The sequence below is a fragment of the Delphinapterus leucas genome, unplaced genomic scaffold (assembly GCF_059928025.1).
Source record: "Delphinapterus leucas isolate spDelLeu-1000000601 "Yukka" unplaced genomic scaffold, BTC_Dleu_Yukka2 spDelLeu_asBTCV2_sq40, whole genome shotgun sequence".
NCBI lineage: Eukaryota > Metazoa > Chordata > Mammalia > Artiodactyla > Monodontidae > Delphinapterus > Delphinapterus leucas.
In genome coordinates this window covers 989,692-1,013,912 of record NW_028322249.1, presented here as the reverse complement: position 1 = coordinate 1,013,912, position 24,221 = coordinate 989,692, and the positions used below count along the sequence as shown (strand labels likewise).

Here is a 24,221-nt window from a genome sequence, read left to right as displayed (position 1 = left end):
CACAGCAAAGGGTCTGAAAAATCTACTAAGAAGTGCCTATGGTGATACAGACTGGAGAGGGGAACACAGTCATGTGGGTGGGACAAGTATATGCATCCTGATGCTTCCTCCGTATTTCCACCACAAGACAAAAGCTTTAATCAGAAAGAACAGTGACACTACTGGCCTTAGGGTATATTAAGGCCAGTTTTAACGAGCTTATATGATAGGTGAAACAATCATTTGAGGGTACAACCTGATTAATTAAAGGTATATTCATTAAAAATATAACAATGTATATTTTAAATTAGCAGGAAATTACTACAAACTTTATAAGAGATGTATAAGTAATAAGTCAATAGTGGAGGTAAAATGATATACTATATAATGTTTATTTAATGCAAAAGAAGGCAAAGCAAGAGTATATAATAAATTAAATAAATACAAAACAGCTAGCAATTTAGTAAAGTTTTTATCCAACGATATCCATAATCACGTTACTTATGAATGGCTTAAATATAACTTTCTTAAGAATGCAATTGTCAGATTGGATCAGACAGCAAGATCCAATTCTACTGTGTCTATTAGAAATGCAGTTAATATATACTGATAAAGATAAGTTAAAAGTAAAAAGATGGAGAAAGATATGCCATGAAAATATCCCCCAAAACCTTGAATAGCTATGTTAATATCAGAAAAAGCCAGCTTCGGAACAAGGAATACTATCCAGAATAAAATGGGACAGTATATCATCATTAAGGGTCAATTCTCCAATAAGACATAATGACCATAAATATATATATATATTACTGATAACAGAGCATCAAAATAAATGAGACAAAAATGGAAGTTAGTAAAACAAGTTGGCAGTTCTAAAATTATAATTGAGACATCAAAAATCCTTTCCCAGTAATTGACAGAACAAATAGGCAGAAAGACAGTAAGAGTATAGAAGATTTGAACACTATCAACCAAATAGTCCTAATTGACATTTATAGAATTCACCCAACAGTAGAATACACATTATTTTCAAAGACATATGAATATTCAACAAGATAGACCATATAATAAGCCAATAAAAATATCTCAAACAATTTAAAAGAGTAGAAATCATAGCTACATTTTAATAGCATAATAGAATTTAGCTATAAGTCAAACAGGAATAAATCTAAAAAATTCTCAAATCTTTAGATATTAAACATCCCATTTCTAAATAACCCAGGGTTAAAGGGGAAGTCTAAAACCAATGAAAAAATAGTCTGTATGAAATACAGATAAAAATACAACACATCAAAATATGAGGGATACAGCTATAGCAGTGCTTTCAGGGTCATTTATAATATTGAATACTTATATTAGGAAATAAGAAATGACTCAGATCAATAATTTAATTTTTCATCTTAAGAAATTTTTTGTGTGTGTGTCTGTGTTACGCGGGCCTCTCACTGTTGTGGCCTCTCGCGTTGCGGAGCACAGGCTCTGGACGCGCAGGCTCAGTGGCCATGGCTCACGGGCCCAGCCGCTCCACGGCATGTGGGATCTTCCCGGACCGGGGCACGAACCCGTGTCCCCTGCATCGGCAGGCAGACTCTCAACCACTGCGCCACCAGGGAAGCCCCATCTTAAGAAATTTTTAAAGAAAAATAGAGAAAACTAAACCCAAAGCAAGTAGAAAGAAGTAATAAAGAATGGAGAAGAAATTAATGAAATTGAAAATAGAAAAATTAAAAAAAATCAATGCAAATAAAAGCATATTCTTTGAAAAGTTCAATAAAATCGACAAACTTCTAGTTACAGTGACCAAGAAAAAAGGGAGAAGAGCTTCCTATAAGAATGAAAAATTTCAATATCAAGAATGGAAAATAAAGGGACATTGTTACTGGCAACATCGGCTCTAAGAGGAGTCCGGTAGATAGCCTGTGACCTCAGTGTTATCACAGAGTTGGATTTCAGAGTGGTGGATTTGGAGCCCTTAGTCAAGTTCATTCCTGGTATTTGGAAGTAAGTGAAGAAAATTCTCAGTCACAACTGTGAAAACGTCGTTATAAAAATAAAAGGAATATGGGTTGTTCTAGATGACCAGAAAATTCAATATGTGATCTTTTATTAGATCTTGGATCAGAACTAAGAAATAAAAACAACTAGAAAAATATTCAGTGGCATATTTGGAGAAAATTGTTATATTGAACACATGACATAAATATTAAAGAACATTTTGTATATCAGGCTTAAATTTTCTGGATGTGATAATTACATTACAATTAGATAAAATATCTCAAAAAAAATGAAATACAAGCTAAAATATTTGTGTGAAGTATCAGAAACTTAGTTTTAAATAATTGATAAATATGTAATCAAAATGTGTATTGTTGTGAGTGTATGTTTAGGTAGACCGAGGGTGAGAGATAAAGGATATATAGCAAATAATGAAACCTGGAAACTCTAGGTAAGGGATATAGGAATGCAAACTTCTAATTTTTGAAGGTCACATATTTTTATACTAAAATTTGGGTTAAAAATAACAACGGTTTACAGTACATTCTTATGGTTAGCAGTTTATAAAAAGCCAACCCACTTCACAGTTCTTATAATTATTTTTTGCTGTCATACTGCTCAAGTGCCTTAGCCATTATAAATCTGAACTCTTCACCTTCCACCTATATCTCATCCAAATGACACATAAAATCTTTAGTGATTGTGCTGTTACATGGTGTTCTTATTGCTTTCAGTTGAGGGTAAAATTCAGTTCCGAAATTCCACCTTGAAGATTAGCATTCTAAGTACAAACTGGTAGCTTAGTCTTCCCAGAAAGCTGAGCCTGAGGCAGAGGAGTTATGTTCATTTCTAGGGAGCAGAAGTGAAAGACAAAGTGGCAAGGAGGAAGGGAGAGATGATACAAGTATAGATTATTGAACTGCCTACCACTAAGTAAGACAAATTGCAGAGTACCATGATTACTCTCAAAAATCCATACTAGCTTCATTTTGGGTCCTTCTATTGGAAGGGATAAATAGGACTGAATTTACCCACAAATTACTGAATCCTACTGTTCAAAGTTTATCCCTTGGGACATTAACTCCCACATACTTTCAGGTTGTGCAAAGGAATGTGCCAAAAGAGGTCCTGTAACGGCTCAAACAAAGAAGTCGTCAGACAGGGAGTAAGAGGGGCACAGTATGGGCGTTTTGCAAAGCACTGTCAGCTTGTGCGTACGTGAAGATTTTTATGGTTCAGCAACAGCTTATGGTCACCCTGGGAACATAGACAGTGAGATGGAGAAGATCGGAAGGATGGAGTGTGCATGTGTGTGTGTGGTGGTGTGGGTCGCGGAGGGAGGGGCTGTGGGTGGTGGAGGCTGGACTTATGGAGTCCTTTGTAACATAGAATAGCAGAAGGGGTGACTTGTCATTTCCAAGATTAGGCTGTAAAAAGACTGGCTTCCATCTTGGCTGCTTTCTCTCATGCTTTCTTGGATTTGATCACCATGTTAGGCCACCTTGTCGAGCAGCCCTGTAGGAGGCTCATGTGTCGAGGGACAGAGACTTGCCAACAACCACATGAATGGACTTGTAACTGGATTTATCCCTCCTCACTTTGAGTCTATAGGTGTGACCAGAGCCCCAGGTGGCCTATGGACTATAATTTCAGTATTGATGTTAGACAAAGGCACTTAACTAAGTCACACTCTGATCCCTGACTCCCAAAAACTGTTAGAAAATACATTTTTATTGTTAGAAACCATTAAAATTAGGTAATTTCTTACACAGCAGTAGATAATACACTCTCCTATCTCATTCCCCTTTGTGGTCTCTGCCTCAGTCACCAGGCCTTAGGCTCTCCACTGTGCCCTGTTTTCCCTCATGCCTGGAGCTTTCAAATAGTGCCACCCATGTAAAACAATATTCCGTAACACTTCTCGTTAACTGCAACATTTCTCTAAAATCTGAACTGCTAATCACATGCCCCGTGGCATACATTAAAAGCTTTCTGTATTTTCTTGGGCTTCCCTGGTGGCGCAGTGGTTAAGAGTCTGCCTGCCAATACAGGGGACACGGGTTTGAGCCCTGGTTCGGGAAGATCCCACATGCGGAGCAAATAAACCTGTGGACCACAACTACTGAGCCTGCGTTCTAGAGCCCGCAAGCCACAACTACTGAAGCCCGTGTTCCTAGAGCCTGTGCTCCACAACAAGAGAAGCCACTGCAATGAGAAGCCCTCGCACCGCAACAAAGGGTAGTCCCCGCTCGCCACAACTACAGAAAGCCTGCGTGCAACTAGAGAAAGCCTGTGTGCAGCAACGAATACCCAATGCAGCCAAAAATAAATAAATAAAATAATAAATTTATTGAAAAAAATCTTTCTGTATTTTCTTAATGGAACCTATCCAATTTGGAATTATATTTCTGTATGATTACTTGGCAAATGCCTGAGATTACCAGTAAATTGTAAGTTTAATGAAGCAAGGTTTTGCTTTTTGTTTTTTTCACTCCAACACTCAATGCAGTGCTTGACACAGCTCTTGATTAATATACATTTTTTCAATTATCATATGATTATATGAGAGGCATAAGTGGTATAAAATTTTAACAATTTACAGATACATTACCTAGAAAATTTTAGTAATGTAACAAAAAATTAAAATAAGCAATGTGTTAAATTGGTGATCTAATCATATACCAAAATTACTTCTCCTAATAAAAATTGATAAGAAACATCATAGAAAGAAAAAAAAAAACTCTGTTGCAATAGAACAAAAATTTACATATTTAGAAATAACTCATTCAATACATTTTAGAAATTCAATAGATAAAATAGTGAAGCATTATGGAGAGTCTTCAAAAAAGATATGACTAATGGAAGTAAATACCTTGTTCTTGTATGGGAAGAATCAACATCAGAAAGGTGTCTTTCTATTAGTCATGTGATACATTAACATGGTACATAGTAATTATATAAATATATGTTGTTTTCAACTTGCACTATTAAAATTATGATTTTAAATAGAAGTGTCTAGCAGGGAGGATTATGGGAGAAGTCTCTGCTGTCAGAGAGTGCTGATGCTTGCTACTTACAGGACATAGACAAATAGCTTCTCTTTTCTTAGACTAAATTCTTTATCAGAAGTATAAACTTAATTTGTAGGAACTCAGATTTTTATAAGGATTAGTGGAAACCATTAAAAGAAAGTTCATAGCAGACTGACACCTATAAAGCTATTAATTTGTTTGCTCTTGTAATTGTTATTATTACTATTACTCTCATAGTTAGCATTGCTGCAGCATTATCAAATCTGATTAACTATTTCTGTTGAGCTCTTTTATTGAGTGGTAAAATGAGTACATACTCTCTTGGAACAGTGTCTCTCATTAGAATTACCTGGGGATTCTTGTTAGGAATTTAGTTTCTTGTGAATCTCATTAGGATATTTGGAAATGAGGACCAGGAATGCACACTTTAAAAAGGATCCGAGGGCTTCCCTGGTGGCGCAGTGGTTGAGAGCCCGCCTGCCAATGCAGGGGACACAGGTTCGTGCCCCGGTCTGGGAAGATCCCACATGCCGCGGAGCTGCTGGGCCCGTGAGCCATGGCCGCTGAGCCTGCACGTCCAGAGCCTGTGCTCCACAACGGGAGAGGCCACAACAGTGAGAGGCCCGTGTACCGCAAAAAAAGAACAAAAACAAAAAAAGAAACTGAGGTGATTTTCCACCCACACTCAAGTTATGATTTGTAAAACTCACTGTATTACCTTTTGAATTAAAGTTACATTCTCTGTGGAATTTCTATTCTACACCCAATCTAAATCTAGGATATGTCTATTTCTAATTATTTCAAACCAATTAACTTTCCTTATTTACTAATAAAATTCACATTTACTTTATTAGTGTATTTTTTTCTTGCTTAATTTTTAAAAACACTTTTAATGTGGATGTATTAATCATACCTTTCATTTTAATTAATGATAAACTGGATTCCAGAAAACTGTATGTAATTTTATTAAAATTAATCATAATGAAGTTAAAATAATCACATTTAAGAATGTGCATTTCCTTCTAATAGGGATTAGATTTCAACTGCTGTTTATATGTCCATGTATAACTCATAGAACCGTACTCTGTATTAAACTCTGATTGTTAACTGTTTTTTCTGTTCCCTCACTGTGATAATATTACCTAAAAAAAAAGAGAGACTTGGGGTTTCAAAATGGCTGACTAAGGCCATGTTTTAATCTCTTCTTCCTTCAAAAATCCCATTGAGATTATAGAAATCACAAAATATAGTAAATAAACAGTTAAAGACTTGGAGGTCCTGAAAAACCAAGAGAAGTCCCTAGTAAGAATCAATTATTCAGTTATTTCTGAAGGATACAGAGCCAATAAGATCAGATTGCCTTGAGAGGATAAACCTAATCTGAAACTTCCACAACCCAATATAAGCAAAATTAAGACACTTCAAAATAATGTGATTTCAAACGTCCTTAAATGCATCAGGTCAAGAAATATATGGGAAACTAGAGAAGACTGTCTTGTAGCCAAGTATGAAAGCTGTTAATTCTGTGCCAGTTACCTCTTAACATTTGCTGTATCTAGAGGATTTGTCCCAGAATACCTCTCCAAAGAGATCAAGTATGGCAGGTTCCCAGAGTGTTGAAGCTGGAAGGAGAAGCTGAGAGGTGTGCTGAGGAAAACTTCTGGTCATCACCATAGAAAAGGCTATTTCTTCCTGTTCAACAGAAAAACCAGACCAGACTCAAGTTCATAATTACAACCACAGCTAGAAATCACATAAAGTAAAAGTGCATCTGCTGTTTGGAAAAGAAAAATATTTAGTGTTGTGCTGAGTGAATAAAAAGAAGCCACTTAAACAACTACTATTGATCAATGCTAACTACTGTTATAAATTTACACAGAAAAATCCATAATGACCAAATATCTGAGGGGAACATAGAAGAGGAACACTGGCTGGAGCTAATGAAAGAACTATCTATTAAGGAAAGAAATTAATGGAAAAATAAACACAAATAACTTAATAAATATGCTTAGTAATGTTTGAGAAGGTAGCATTCCTGCAAAATATGAAACTTTTCTTTAAGGGAGCTTAGGAATTTAAAATAAATGCGTATGCAACCTCAGTAACATATATCCTACTAAGGGATAGAGAGAATATAAGAGCAAAAGGTATTTAGATAAATAAATAGTACAACGTATCACTGAATTAAAAACAACCCCAAAAACCCTGTTAAGATTGATGGTGCTTTCATCTGAAACATTCAGACAAAATTAATGAACAAACAAAATAATAATAAATTGCTACAAACTCCTAGGGAAAAGGAATATTTACACTTTAAAACAGTCACATTTTCTTTATTATCTGATGAGATAATAAAACATGTATTGAGAGATGAGCCCATTCTCCAAAACAATATAGCGACGTGTGCAAGTGTGGTCAAAAAAAAGATATTGCAAAAACAACTCTGTAACTAATTATGCAAGTATAAAAAAACAAATATATTGAAGAAATATAAAAATTTAAAAATAAAGTACATACATTTTTTTTCAGAAAAAGAAAATTAATCACATAGATAAGGTCAGTAAAACTGATAATAAATTTATATATAAAAAAACTATATATGTATGTACATATATATGTAAATAGCAAAACACAGCTTATGCTAAATTGTGATAGATAATTTTATGTGTCAACTTGCTTGACTGGGCTGAGGGATGCCCAGATACCTTGTGAAACATTATTTCTGGGTATGTCTGTGAGGGTGTTTCTGGAAGAGATTAGCATCTGAATCAGTAGACTGAGTCAAGAAGATGGCCCTCACCAATGGAGGGGGGCATCACGCAATCCACTGAGGACCTGAATAGAACAAGAAGGCAGAGGAAGGGTGAATTTACTCTCTGTTGGAGCCAGGAGGTCCCTCTTCTGCCCTTAGATATCAATGATTTCGGTTCTCAGGCCTTCAGACTCAGACTGGGACCTACGCCATTGGCTCCCCTCCACTTAGCCTTTGGGTTTGAAGAGGAACTACGTCACCAGTGTTCTGGGCCTCCAGCAAGCCAACTGCAGATCGCGGAACTTCTCAGCCTCCATAATCACGTCACCTTCATAAAAAAATTCTCTCTGCATATCTTTATATCTGCTGCAGGCTCTGTTTTTCTGGAGAAAACTGACTAAAACATAAATACTTTTTGACAACACTACTTTGGAATGTAATGCAATTTAAGTACTAAATATTTGTATTGCAAAATAATACAAGTTCAATGCAATCACAGAAATAAAACATTTTCTAGCTCCTTCAAGCAATGAATTTTTTTATATATATATATATAACTTATTACATCTTTCCTCATGAATTTAAAAAGATACTGAAACCCAGCAGGACCCTATGGGGCTCCTGGGCACAAAAGCCTTTCTGTATCCCCTTCTCTGAGTTCCAAAGGCCAGGTTCAAACAGTTGCTAATCAGGAGAGGGGGTGGGGGATGCAGAGACAAGGGAGGAGCAGTCTAGAAACAATAGTACAGCCTTGAGGGCAGGGTCCTGGTCCCCCCCCACCCCCACCCCACCCCCGCAAAGGATATTCATAACAATACCTTTGAGCTCTTCTGCAGAACTAAAACCCTCACCAAATGGAAGATGTTAACTACTTGACGAAGCACTCTTCATTCCAGAGAAGGTAACAGTTTGCCCATCACCACCTGACGCCAGATGATATTTGGATTGAAGGAATGCACAGCCCGATCCTTATCAGCAACCCTGCCCCCTTGACTATAAGACTCTTCACAACCCCCCCTCCCTTTTTGGACACACAGTTTTGAGGACATTATACCGCTGTGTCCCCCTTTGCCTGGCAAAGTAATAAAGCTATTCTTTTCTACTTCACCCAAAACTCTGTCTCTGAGATTCAATTCGGTGTCAGGGTACAGAGGCTGGATTCGGCTTCAATACCATGCACCCATACGAAAACATACATACACACAAACACATATGTAGATGTGTTTGCTGTTTACTTCTATAAAGAACGGAAGCAAACTATGCACAGTACTCTGAAACCCGCATTTCCCACTTAAACATCAATCAAGATATCATGTGAGGACGGACATACAAGTCACATATAAAAACGGTAATATTTCTGTATTTATATGTACTATCATTTATTCAGCATTTTTACCATTTAAGAACGTTCATGTTGTTTGCTGTTTTTGTTTGTATATATAAAAACTTATAAACAAGAAGAGATATTTTAGATGGTAGGACCAACCCTTGGGTTTAGAGGTAGGGAGGGGAGAAAGATCAAGAAATTCCATGCAAAATGTATTGCTATGTTATAGAAGAAGTTATGCATAGTGATATTTTTGTTATTTGTTTGTTTTACCAGGGATATATACATAGTTGTTTATGCTGCAGTTAAAGTTGTTTTACATTTAGATACGGTCATTTCAGTTACCTGTGATGTCGAAAGCTCAGCTTCTCTGTACACCAGTGCCGAATCGAACCTCGGAGACAGAGCTTTGGATGAGATAGAAGAGGATAGCTTTATAACTTTGCCAGGCAAAGGGGGACACAGGGGGCTTCTGCCTCAAAAAACTGTGTGTCCCCACCCAGGAGGATTTGATAAGGAGTTTTATAACAATGCTTCCCAAGGGTGGGGTTGCTGACAAGATTAGGGTGTGTGCAGGGTCTCAGTGGCGGGTCTCCTAATCTAGATGAGCTTCTCTGCTCCCTTTAATCTTGCCTCAAGTGGTTTTTTGCCTCCTCCTTCCTTGATTAGCAACTGTTTGAATCTGCCCTTTGGAACTCAGGGAAGGTCAAGGAGGCTGGAATCTCGCCGACAAGAAACAGGGGACAAAAAAGAGACCTCCGTGCCCGGGAGCCTCAAAAGGGCCCTGCTCGGTTTCACATGTACCATTTATAAAGAGAGGATAGACATTTTTAAGTGTTAGAGAAAAATAAGAACCACAAATATAAAATACAAACTATTTCTAGAAAAGTTTTTAAATTGGAATACAAGAAAATGCAGAAACAAGGGAAAAAGCAAAAGAATTTCAATGAAAACCAGATATAAGAGGAAGTATATTATGGATCATAATAATTGTGAATTGATAGAAAGCTTGCATTAAAAGACAAATTTTCCTAGACTGACTACTTAAAATTCTATCACTATATTATTTATAGTAGACAAATCAAAACCAAAATTTAAGACATTTAAAAGTATCTCCATTTATAGACCTGGAAACTTTAAGCAAGATTAAAACAAGATTTTCAATGTAAATCTCAGTCAAAATAGAATTTACGGTAAAAATGCTTTAAAAATCAAGGGGTTTGCTTTATATCAGTAAAAATTATGATAAACAAGAACAGAGAAACATCACAAGTGTGTAAAACTTGCACAATATAACACACATGTGAATGAGGGAAATACTCTAAAAAGTGGAATAAGAAATAGAAAATTCTAGCAGTTAAGACATACTTAAGAATTTACAATTTGTTAGAGTCAGATGTGATGCTGTCTTTCTTAGAAAATGACATCTAAGAGGTAACTAATGTTCCAAATAATGCAATAGTGTTACCGAGTCCAAGCTCACTCTGCTCGCCGCACGACAGGCCAATAAATCGGGACAGCAAGTGGTGAGGCAAGGGTTCCCAAAAAAACATCTTATCGGGGTCTGGATGCCAGTTTCTTTTACAGAACAGAGAGGGAGAGAAGGTGAAGAAGTAAAGTAAACAAGGCCATTTATCTTGCAAAATAGGAGGAGATGTGTTAATTTCTTCTTAACTGCAGCCATTCACAAGTGGGCAGGGTCAGATCGGCTCCCTGTGAGCTGAACCAAGGCAGTTTAGTTTAACATTCAGGCAGAGGGGCAGTGTTCCTTGAGGCAGGCCATTATGTATGATATAATAATAAAAGCAATGAAAAGCAAAGGTTAAATTCAAAGAAACAGATCTAACCTGGAGTCCAATTTAGCTCTTCACTGTTACAATAGTACTGTTACATACAGATAAAACAAGTTCTTAAAACAGCACAAAAGTAAACAAAATTGGTAGACACAGCAGGAAGCTGGTAAGAAGAATTTAGTTAGAAGGACAGACATTTGAGGAAGGTTAATTGCAGGCTGGGAATGCCATGTGAAACAACCCTGCACTGAAGAAACTGGGGGAGTCTGCATGTCCTGGAGGACTCTTTCTTCATTAAATCCATTGGTCTCTCACAGTAAAGGTCTGAAAGATCAACTAGAAATGCTTATTAGTGATGCAGATTGGAGAGGGGAACACAGCCATGTGGGTGGGACAAGTATATGCATCCTGATGCTTCCCCTTTATTTCCACCACAAGAGAAAAGTCTTTAGCTAAAAAAACAGTGACAATGTTGGCCTTAGGGCATTTTAAGGCCAGTTTTAAAGACCTTATATGACAGGTGAAACAACATATCACCTATAGGTAGAAACTGGTTAACTAAAGGTCTACTAATTAAAGATATAACAATGTATATTTTAAATTCACAGGAAGTCATTACAAACTGCATGACACGTGTAAGTAATAAGTCAATAGGAAACAGTTTTGTTCAAATATAGCAAAGCAAGCAAAAAACTAAGAGGAAAAAACAAAGAAGGGATTATATCATAATAAAACTTGTTTTACTTGATATTAAAAAGTATCTATCCATACCCCTCTATATATTAACCTATAATATATGTGTCTACGATATGAATAACATTCAATCTATTCAAACATCGATAATGTTTTACAGACATAGAATATGGGCACTAAGAAAAATCTCACTAAATGTGCTTAAATGGCAACCATATGGACTATGGGCTGATGAATATATAATATGATAAAAATAGTTCTCAGAAAGACATTGATGTTTCAAGAATTAACTAAAAACCAAGAAATAAATTAGCTAAGCCCTCAATCAAGAAGATAACATAAGAATAATTTTTCCAAGTCATAAAAAGTTTCTGTAACAATTCAGCAGATACTTGGCTTAAAACAAGCAAAATGTGTTCCATTTATTCTCTCACAGTTCTGTCAGTATTACTTAATCTGAGTCATAGTGGCGGCAGGGCCATGGCCCCCCCAGAGGCTCTTAGGAGAATTTTTTCCTTGACTTTTCCAGTTTCTGGTGGCTGCAGGCATCCCGTCAAATGTGGCCCCATCATTCCAGTGTCTTTAAGTATCTCTCTGCTCCATCTTCGCGTTGCCTTCTCCCCCATCTGTGTAAAATCTGAGTCCCTTTTATAGGGATACATGTGATGGCATTTAGGATAATCCAACATAATTTTCTGTCTTAAGATCTCAATTTAATCACATCTGCAAATACCCCTGTTTTTTTGCAATATAAGGTAACATTCACAGGCTCCAGGGATTAGGTTGTGACTATTTTGGGGGGAGACATATTTCAGCTTACTACGATGCAATTACAATATTAATAGATACACAGAGATATAATACTTTAATTTTAACTGGTATTGAAAATATTTAATATTTACTTTCAAAATATTTTTAATGACCATAGGAAAGGATTAGAAAAATGTTTCCTTCAGCTGAGAATGTGTATTTATAGAAACCATCACCATCATTCTTCACTCAGGCACTGTGATAAGACAGATGATGCAAATGAATGAACTCTAAATCTCTGAACAAATAATAAATGTTGCTAAAAATCTACTGATTCTACTAGAGAGTCAAGGATGTCAAAATATCATCAGGATAGTATTGGTCATATTTTAAAGTCTACATGTTACCCTGAATCAGGCCTGAGGAACTAGAATTCACTGGTTATGGAGCAGAATTCCATGAGTAGTGGTCATAAATAAGTAAACAAATAAGTTTTTCAAATATCAAACTAAGCTTTCACACTGTTCATTAATCTCACTGAACTAGCATCTGATCCTCAGAGAAATGGTCTCAATCTCATTAAGTTGAGGCAGCTGCCATTCCAAAGAAAATAAACAGAGAGGAAGAATATATTCTATCTATAGGAGTATTTTAAAAGAATGCCCATCAGAAGCTCTGTGGTTTGAACAAGTACAAAAATACATCTATTACATTTAACTGGAATAGGGCAGAGTGAATCAGTTTCCCAGTTCTGAAATGTTAAAGGGCAGACATTTCATTTTATTTCTTCCTGGCTTCTCTACATTAAAAAAAAGATTCCATTCTTGACAGACGGCAGCAGCAGAAGGCCTTGTTACAATGCACGGTCATTCTGGTGAATGACTTTGATTACCCCGGGTCCTGGTGCTATGAAAATCCGGTAAAACATATAAGAATAGTTTCTTTTTAGTAAAAAAAGGAAAATGCCAGGAAATTCTCTCTTGAAAGAAGAAATATCCCTTCCTATGGAAGTGAGAGAAAAAGCTGAAGCATCCTTATTTTACACAAGGTAAATGCTTTAATGAGAAATGGATAATTTTGTTTTTGAAATTTGAAAGATATACTTTCTCTCTCTTGTTTTTTTTTTCTTAACTTAAATCAACCTGAAATTTTATATGAGTATATAATTTATCTTTAATTCTTTGAATTGAGTCTGTTTTAGAAACAACAACAAAAGTTCTTTACAAAAGACTTTTTAATATAATTAAGATTTATAAGACTGAGCTCCATGAGTTTAGGACTGATGTCTTTTGGAAAGTTACAGAAATTCCATAGCTTGGAGAAGGACCTGCCCCTAAATCAGTGCTCCATAAATATTGTTGAATGAATTAATGATAATTTATATTTAGTTTGGACTAAATGACCCTTAAGTAAATGAAAATTAATAAAATAGGTTGTTTTATTGCTAGCTCAAGTCTGTTTCACAGTGAGCCCAGTGAATATTAGATAATATATATTCTGCAACTATTGTGATGCATTTCTAAGTGGTATCCTATTTCTCAATAAAGGATGTCCTTGTGGTTAAGTGGCTTTCGTTGCTTTAAACAACAAAATCCAGTATGTAAAAATGATCGGTGTTGAATTAGTTCATGGTACACCATTATTAGAAACATTTGGGCTTCCCTGGTGGCGCAGTGGTTAAGAATCTTCCTGCCAATGCAGGAGACACGGGTTCATGCCCTGGTCCGGGAAGATCCCACATGCCGTGGAGCAACTAAGCCCGTGGCCACAACTACTGAGCCTGTGCTGTAGAGACCACGAGCCACGACTACTGAAGCTCGCGTGCCTAGAGCCCGTGCTCCGCAACAAGAGAAGCCACCACAATGAGAAGCCCGCGCACCACAAGGAAGAGTAGTCCCCGCTCCTCAAAACTGGAGAAAGCCCGCGCACGGTAACGAAGACCCAATGCAGCCAAAAATAAATAAATTAAATAAATAAAATTTAAAAAAAAAGAAAGAAACATTCAAAAATATGCTGAAGTTCATAGGCTAAAAACCTAACTTGGAAAATAAAAAGTTAGATTGTTTCAGGAAATATACCAGGACTAACATTTATTTGGTGAAGGGAAATTCTTCTTTCAAAACTGCAATACTGGCAGTACTTTGAGCTATCGGCTATTCACTTAAAAGTGAATGCATGTTGTATTTTGTTTATTAACAAAATGCACATAAAATATTGCCCCCCACACCTAATCACTTATTAATAAGATTTTATTATGATCGTATCTAAAATATTAATTTTATTGATTGTAGCTTTTGAATATGTCTGTTACCCAGTGGAATAATTTTCAAGTCACTGCTAATGTGAAAATGGGCCCAGTCTCACGGTTATCCAAAAATAAGCCCCCAAACCCTTAAAGTATAACACCAGTGACCTTAATTCTTGCATTCAAACTGAAGTATACAAAAGTCTGAAAAACGAGACCCATATTAGAGAGACACATCACGCCATTTTAATTATTTCCAAATAAAAATCTAAAACTTTTTCAAATACACACACATATACAGATGGAGGTGGGGATAAGGTGGTACCAGAGAACCTCTTTAAAGGGATAGATCATGAGATTGAAATCATTTCATTGAAATTTTTCTATAAATAAAGAAGACTCACATTGAACTCGCTGCTGCTTTTACATTTTTACTATATATAATATTGCCAACTTTTTCCATAAAATGAGGCATATGATTATATGTATGTTGAAAATGGTATATAGTAAATATATAAGATTTTTTGATAGTTGCTGATTTTAAGAATTTCTTTTTCTCTTTCATTTCATGTATACCTATTTCTTACATCTTATAGTTGCAGTTATTTTAACTTTCTCTTGAGATTAACTTAGAAATAAATAACTATATTTCAAATTTTTAAAAATCCTATAAGATTTTTTAAGATAAAATCATTAAAAAACATTTGTGTATGAGAGTCTCTTCCACTGAATATCAGAATGTATGAAAAACCCACTCTGGTACAATTATTTGGAAAAACAGAAAGTAACTTCTTAAAAATAAAATAAAGAGAAAAGGCATAAAAGGCAAAATTTTTCAGCCCCAAAGTAACATATTTGTTAATAAAATTATTGCACAAAACAAAAAAGTATAAGGAGAAATAATCACATGTAATAGCACTAGAAATAGTCAGTGTTAAGCTTTTGTTTGCCGTCAAATAGATGCATTAGTAAAGTTCTTAAATTGTGTGATATAGTAGGAACTATAGGAATGTTTGTCTTTGCTATTGTTTTTGTTATTATGTATTTTATCTAAATTATAAGGTTTTTTAGATTTATCTTGTGTTTAAGGCCCAAAGGTTTAGAATATATCATATAGTTATATAATTAGAGAGGTCTTACTAGTTTGTATGACATTTTTATTATTCACTATTATCCATTTTCAGAAGGTTTGTAAATTATTCAAATAGAAAACTAATTGGACAGTATACTTCTTGAAATATATTCTTGTTAAACTAAGTTACAGCAACGTGGTCATATTAATGCAATACCCAATGTTTGTAATATTATGGATGAGCACTATGTGAGAAAAATACATTTTAAAATATTGTAAAACCACTAGTAAATACAGAGGAAAAGTACTACCTTTTCTTAAAGTTAAAATTAGAAAACAGAGCAAAGGCAAATGTTTATATAGATACCCACAAATAAAAGCATTTGGAAAATAATTGAATCTTAATTCTAACTATACATTACATAAGGTATTACATATACATATAAAGTATTAAGTTACATTGAATATTCTAAAGTCATTACTTTTATAACTTAAAAATTACCTATGAAATAACAACGAAAAAGCTCAAGTTATACATGTGATGGAGAATGATTCAACTCAAAGCTCATAGATAAGTTATTTAAGATCTGGATGAGGATGAAAAAACGTCAAAGCAGAATACAATCTTTGCTACAACCGAGGTGATAATTATTATGGGACTTAAGGTGGAGAGATGATCATTTATATCAGGGGATTTAGTTGGGCTTTAGGATGAAGGAGGGAATGTCTGAAATGAAATTTGAGAGGACAATATCATCAGGGAGAAATTTCGGTAAAGTAGGTTAAACAACTATAGAATGTAGATCAATCAAGGGGGAAACACATACATACGGAAAGCATGTTGCGGAAGTGAAAATAATTGTGTTGAGAACTTTTTTGTTTTTATTGTGGTTTCTAGTTGTTATAAAATGCCCCTAGGAAATTAAATGTGAAATGAAAATTTTTATCACTGGATAGGAAAATAGACTAAATATAATCACTAACACACAGTACTTTAATGTAGATAAGGCTGCATTTGAAGTGTTTCTCGTGTATTTATTTATTCTTGACAACAGATGTGAATATATTATCTCCATTTTACAGATGAAGAACAAAGACCCAGAGACATTAAATAGCTTGCTCAAGTAAACACAGCCAATAAAAGGCAGATGTATTTATTTTACCCAAATAGTCTGACCTCAAATCTGTGCTCTTAACAATTACACTAAATACTGTTTCTCAAATTTTTAAGAGTAATGTCCTTGAACAAATATAACAACACTTCAAATTCTCATTGTTCTTCCACTTATGAATTCAAGCTATGCCATTTGGTATAAAAATTTATTTTTCCAAGAGTATCAAACTTACTAGAAATCTTATAAATATTCTTAAATATTTACTCTCAGTACCCTCTCTGTTGTGTTCTTAAACCTGAATACGTAACATGAGTGGAAAAATGACAAACTCCTTTCTTTGAAGAGTAGGGAACTTGCAGATAAATAAGATTATATTTAGAAATTCATCATTCCTTCTCCTATTGAATGGAAAATAATTATTGATAAAGAGCAGAGTGGTTGTTGCAAGAATTCAGTGAAATAAAATAAAACAAAATATATGAATAAGAATAAACAATCTGAACTATATATACTATACATGCCAGGTACTAAAGAATATATGGATTTGATTCAAATCATGCTTTATTCTTTCTATTTTTATCTTGGACTATTTTTGTTCATTTACATTGAAAATAAATAATTTTCCAATTATTTATTGAAAAAGTACATGAGTGTACTCAGCAGACAAATTCAGAAAACTTGACAAAATCTGTAAACATTGATTTAAATAAAAATATCACCCAAGAGTTCTTTGAAGAGAGTCACAACAAATATTTGGGTTCTGAGTCAGCCTTTGGTATTTGTTTTCTTTGACCACCCTGAGATCACTGATTTTAACTATCTTCTGAGGTCTGGAGAGTGAATATTTCTCAGCTGCCCAATTTGTTCTGAAAAAGTTAGCTCTCAGGAGAAAGCTTCATCTTTCAGACCTCTTTTTCACATTACCCTCTAGCTGCCAATGCCACGGTATATATACTCCTAAGAGATGACCCAAAGTTTCTAAGATGTCTTCTAAGTAGCTAGAAGGGAATATCAGAGATAGTCTCTCTCTCTCAATCACACACACACACACACACACACACACACACACACACACACGCTTCCACAAACACAGAGCTTGTAGTCAGTAAATTGTAGATTGGTGTGGTATTTGCAACACTGCTTATCTGATTTCTTCCTAAAGATGTTAACCTTTACAGAGTATCAATCCTATGCAAAGTTGTGAAATAATCAAACCATGCCTTTAGTGCCTTTGGTCTGACACAGAGTATTGTTCCTTTTTGAAAGGCAGCTTATTCTAACTCTTCTGTTACTCCATGTCCTTCATGTGCTTCTCCTCCTACGAATCCCTCCAGCCTGCCGCGTTGACACCTACATAAAGATCTGAAAAGCTCACTCCCGAAAATGTATGTTAATATCTTACCAGCTTCAAAGTAGTTCCTATTTTATGTGTGTTTTGCATTTTCCTATCTTCCATCATCACATGTGCTAGAGCATCATCTTTTGCTCCCTGAACAATCTCAGCATTTTTGACCATATATGTATGAGTTTATATCTAGACTCCCTATTCTGTTTGTTTATCCTTATGCTAATACTACACTATTTTAATTATAGTAGCTTTATAATAAATCTTGAAATTATGTAGGGTATGTTCTTTTCCAACATGGTTTTAGCTAACTTAGATCTTTTGTATTTATATATAAATTTTAGAATCAGTTTGATTATTTCTTTGTAAAAAGACTACATTAAGTCTATAGAGCAACTTGGAGATAACTTCATAATAATGTTTCTCCATTTATTTTAGTTTTCTCTAGTTTATCTCAGCAATGTTTTATAATTTCTAGTCCTCAGCACTTACATATATTTTATCAAATGTATCACAAAGTATTCATGTTTGTTGATGCTACTCTAAATGGTATTTTTAAAATGTTCAATCTCTAATTTTTCCTTGCTAGTATATAGAAAAACAATTGACTTTTGTATATTAATATTGTACTCTGTTTCCTTGCTAAACAAATTTGCAAGCTCTAGTAGCTTTTTAAATCGATTCCTTAAGGTATTCAATGTACACAAACAGGTCAGCTGTGAATGAAGAGTTGTATTTCTTTCTATCCAATCTACACAGTCTTTATTTCTTTCCCTTGCCTAATTCCACCAACTAGTATTTCTAGTTTATTTTTGAATAGAATTAGTGAGAGTGGAAAAACCTTCCTGTGCCCAAACATAAGAGTAAATTTTATAATTTCACCATTACATAAAATATTAGCAGTAGCTTATCCAGTTTAGAAAGTTACTTGTTATTCCTAGTGTTTACTGTTTAGGTCTATGATCCATTCTGAACTAATTTTCTGTTTGATTAAGGTAAAAGTTGAGGTTATTTACCTATTGTTTCATATGGATATCTACTTGTTCCAAAAGGATTTGTTCTAAAAGCATCCCTTTCTCCACTGGCATTTTTGTTGAAATTAATTAACCATGTATGAGTGTATCTATTTCTTGATATTCTGTTACATTAATCTATGTTTCTATACTTACACCAATACCATACCAATGTGATAAAGTATGTTTAGAGTAAATCTCTGAATCAGGTAGTACATGTGTTCCAACTTTTTTTTTCTCTTTGAAAGTCATTTGGGCTTTTCCAGGTCCTCTGCATTTTCATAAAACATATAAAATCACTTGTCAATTGCTACAAAAATAATAAATATTTTTCTGCAGTATTAATTTAGATTGTGTTAAATCTAGATTGATTTATTAATGATGACATTTGGAAAAGTCCATTTAATAAAAAAATTATCATGCCTTCTTATAATCATTATCATACTTCACATAATGTATATAACAAATAAAACATATACAACAAAACAGCCTATAGTCATTGGTATAAAATATTATGATCCATCAAATGACAGTGAGGTGTTTCTAGAATTTGGATCAGATGATGACTCAAGGGTTTGTTTGCTGGCCTTAGAAATTATGTGGATAATTGAGGACATACACACACACACACACACACACACAATTTGGAAATGTAACATAAAGTATCGTCTTTTAGAGCAATCTAATAAGGAAAGATACATTCATATCAAATTAAACAAACTAAAAGATTAGGCCAGCAGAAGAAGTCATCACTTTCATAGGGAAAAAATAAGCATGTATAGATGACAAGGGATAAGTAAGAGGAATATTGCAATTGTAGTTCTCATTATAATGTGGGAGCTGTAGGCAAGAAGTATTTCATAGAAACAATGAGCTTCCTGGATTACATACTATGAGTTAACTTTGTCATAGCACAATAGTTTAAAAATCCTAATTCAAACTCATAGTCTTTTGATAGTGTTGAAAATTCATTTGGTGGGAGTATGGATAAATTGACTTTCAATTAATGAAATTACTATAACAATTCCTTTATAAATACTTAAGAGATTTAAGTGTATCCTAGCATTTTTGCTTATTTGGTACTGCTTATAATTTTGCACTTATCCATTATTAATACATGGAACGCATGAGTCAGAAAACACCCATACTCATTAAAGTTAGAGGTAACGTACATAGGCAAGGTTCCAAATTTTATTCTACTGGTAAGTTTGAAACTTTGCTTTTGCCATTTTTCTTTTCTTTTGTAATTGTAATTGGACTTACCTCAGTAGGAAAATGTTTTAAACTTGACTGCAGTTTCCATATTCTCTTAATTTTTCTTTGCATTTTATTTGATATATTTTTCTCAAAAAACATAGTAATGGTTTAAATGTAAATAATTAAATATACCATTCATTCTTGTTAAACATGTTTGGGAATTAAAAATGACTGTGCCCATTGGCTCCTCTTTTCTGTTAGTGGCTGGTGTAGGAATCAGGCTCTGCATGACTATGCAGATTGAGACTGGGAAATGTGAAAGGCCAACAGAAGAAATAGGAGTTAGCAAAGAACATTAATTGTTTTTAATGACGTGCTCTGTTTAGGTTAGAGTGGGCCTAAGTTACAGTTTGTCATTTTTATAAGAGTAAAGCAGTTCACTGATATCACATTAGATTATTTTATTTATATTACAGGGCTCCTTACTAGTTGGTAACCCCTGAATGTCGTCTGGCTCATCTATTTCCGTATCACACTCTAACATGGCCAAGAGTTCAAACTGAGTTGCCCCTACCTACCTTTCCATCCAGAAAAGACTTAACACCACATATCTCATTGATTCCAGGTCTTTTACCCCAAAGTCTATAAGGCTATTTCTTAAAAATTCCCTGACTCATTGGTTAAAATATCTATGAATTGAGTCAACTATGCTAGAGACAGGACTGTGGGTTGGAACAAGGCTTTAATTCTGAAATTGGGGACTTCCCTGGTTGTCTAGTGGTTGAGACTCCACACTTCTACTACAGGGGGCACAAGTTTGATCCCTGGTTGGGGAAGATCCCATATGCTATGCCGTGTGGCAAAAAAAAAAAAAAAAAAAAAAAAAATTCTGAAGTTTAAGAGGCTGGGAGCAGAAAGGTATAAGCACCCTTTACATCGTTGCACAATTCCTTTACCTTCCAGAAGTAACTGGCTACTTGATCAAGAGCCTTGAACCTGGTGCGACATAAAGGAGGTTTAGTAGCTCAAACAGGTGGCTTTGGAGCCTCTAACCTTGTCAGAGAACTTGAGGGAAACATGTCTGGAGCTTTAGCATAGATATACAGGTATCCAGTTGCTGACTATGTGTAATGCAGGTATTCTCTTGAAAGAGAGATCATTTTGGTGATCCTCTGCTAAAGCATTAACAAGAAAGAGTCTCTGATATACATCTACTCTTTAATTTAGCATAAAAGAACCTCTTTTATTGCCCCTTTTCATTAGTACTGGTACATAAACTTCAATGTAATATAAGGTTGCCTTTAAGTAGGCATGAACTTTTCACTGTTTCATATATTTTTCATTCTAACACTGTCTTCTTCACATTCATTCTAACAGTAGTACAGGCCTCTTGAACTTAGGCCTGCATGTTGCCGAACATTGTGTAAAAACCTAGTTTATATACAGACGAGAGCAGCAAGATTCTCACACACATGTTTCTTTTCTGGATGTGAAAAATAATTAATTGTCCATTATACACTCTCAGTGTCCATTACTCCTGGCATGTGATTGTACTGAACAACTCTGTATTTTTCTGCTTATTGTTTTATCAATTCTCACGGGTGGGTAGGGTTGAAATACAATTTATGTGCAGCTATACTTTATCACTTTTTCACCATTATGAGATTAAAAGGTCAATACCATTCTAAAGGTCATAACTGACAGGTTATTTGCAATATTTTTATAGATTTACAAGAAGAAAAATTAATTTGTTGCATCTGTTCACACTAGAAAAACTGTTTTTGGAAAAGTCTTTCCTGTAGTAAAGATTCATAGCTCTGCTGTTTTAGGTATGGCCTATAGTCTCAATAATATTGTGGGGCTTGGAATGTAAGTGTAACTAAAGGCACAAATTCTGTGCCTCAGATAATCATAGGATTATAAAATAGTTTCTACTTTGCCCTCAATTTTATCTTACCTACCTGTCTGATAAGCATCATGTTTTAGCCTTGGTTTCCTAGAAATCAGGACATGAGGAAAATCTTACATATTCAATTATTGTTGGAGGAGTGGTAATCAACTGAAAGCAAAAGTGTAGAAAAAGAGGGATAGGAAATAAAATGTCATGTTTTATCAAACTGAACATAGTTTCAAAAAAAAGTACGATTGCTCAGTTATGGAACATCTCCATGAGATTACACAGCACCACATAGAGCAGTTCCTTGAAGGAAGAAAGGAAAGACATTTCTGTTAGTTGCTTTCCACCTCCTGTCTCTTGTAATCAAAATCTTTGTGAGGCATTAATTCACCTAAACTGGGCCACTAGGAAGGCAGGAATTTTCAGTTGGACATGAGTCCAGCTCAGGTGGACTGGATGCTGGAGCTGCTGGAGCTCATGCCTTGGAGGGCACACAGGTGGTCATGTCTAATATCCATCCCTGGTCCTTTGGCACCCTGGGACAACTTACGGTGTTCAGAGATGAGAGGCAGTCACTGGAGCCAGGATTTTAAAATCATTGCCTTCACTCTGGAAGTGAGGGAAATGAATGAGACCCAAGTAACTATGAGTGGTTTATTGACTCGGTCTCTAACAGTTTACCCTTCATGCCAATTAAATAGCATACACTCTTATGATATACAAATCTGTTACTAGTAAAAGAGGCCCTGAATTCTATCTCAAGAAAGAAGGAGCAACTACAATCCCTCAGAGTAGAGGTCAATGTCAATATCCTTCAATATAGTCCTTGATGTTACAGGTGATCCTAGAATCAAAGTTGATATTTATCTTATACTTCCTTTACCATTCATTCTAGATTTCAGTCACCTTTGGACAACATTTTTATTCTCACTCATTTGTCTGATGGAGTGATGAGAATTTCATCTCTTGAGGCATAAGACTGTTGATAAGAATTTTCCTACTTCTACCACTCAGTTTTCAAACCTTTAACTTTCACCAGACCCTGTTAAGTCTCTTGCTCTGTAGTTCACTAGGACCTAGACCATTTTGATGTTCCAGAAAACAACATGCTGATTCACTATATTAGTGATATACTCATTAGACCAGGGAAGCAGTAAGTAGCATGTGGTCTTATCTACTAAGACACAGGCAAACCAGAGGGTGAGAGATAAAGTTTCAAAGATTCATCCATCTGCAGTTATTTGTGACGTTTTTGTGAGTCTAGGGCTCTGTGACATTAGAGGAAATTCTCCTAATTTATAATACTTGTTACACTTTGAACTTCCAGCCTATAAAAAATGAGGTGTGGTTTTTAGTGGACCACTTGAATTTTAGAGGGCTTGTGGTTACTGTTCTGGTGTTTTTATGTGGTATTTTAGAAGATAACTTGATTTGAGTGAAGCATAGAGAGGGTGCTACATGATATTGCAGCCTACCACTTAGGTATATAATCCAGCAGATCTGATGGTAATAAATATATCTGAGGTAGGTAAGGATGCTAGGCAGAGTTTTAAGGGATTCTCTACAACCAGAAGTTGTATAGATAGAGGTGGAAAAGACAAAGGCCTGGTTGAAAGTTTGGCATGGTCTAGCGCCACTATGGAAAATTAACTACTATCTCATTGCAGTGCCCCCTCTCTCCCTGGGATGACCAGGGTTTTGGTGATGGGAAATATTCCGAATAGGCAAAGATACAAGCAATACACTTAGTTATCCAATATGTATGTCTGATGTGTGGAAATACTCTAAATTCTGTGCTGTGGTAGAGAACTCTGCCATGAGGTCGATGGCCTGAAAAGAATAATGCAAGAAGCTTAGGGCTAAGGAGTTCTAGGGAAAATACATATGGATTATTTAGAACACTTTAGTAAGGGCTGGGTTGGAGACTACAGAAAGAGTAAATCATGATTATTCTCCCTACCATGGGAAAGGGGAAGCCACGGAGATGGATGGTTATTCTTACTGATTCAAGCAGCC

At 35.1% G+C, this 24,221-nt stretch overlaps 1 protein-coding gene across 2 annotated transcripts in view; it reads left to right on the top strand.

Moving 5' to 3' along the window:
- LOC149743946 (uncharacterized) overlaps nucleotides 1-24,221 on the top strand; it is a 122,112-nt gene that overhangs the window by 37,672 nt on the left and 60,219 nt on the right. The window contains exon 3 of one of the 2 annotated variants that reach the window (XM_089905944.1): nucleotides 3,999-22,408. The exons of the other annotated variant lie outside the window; for it this stretch is intronic. The gene's annotated coding sequence lies outside the window, so the exon portion shown is untranslated. Of the gene's footprint in view, nucleotides 1-3,998; nucleotides 22,409-24,221 lie in introns of those variants that run through there. 2 annotated transcript variants of the gene reach the window in all.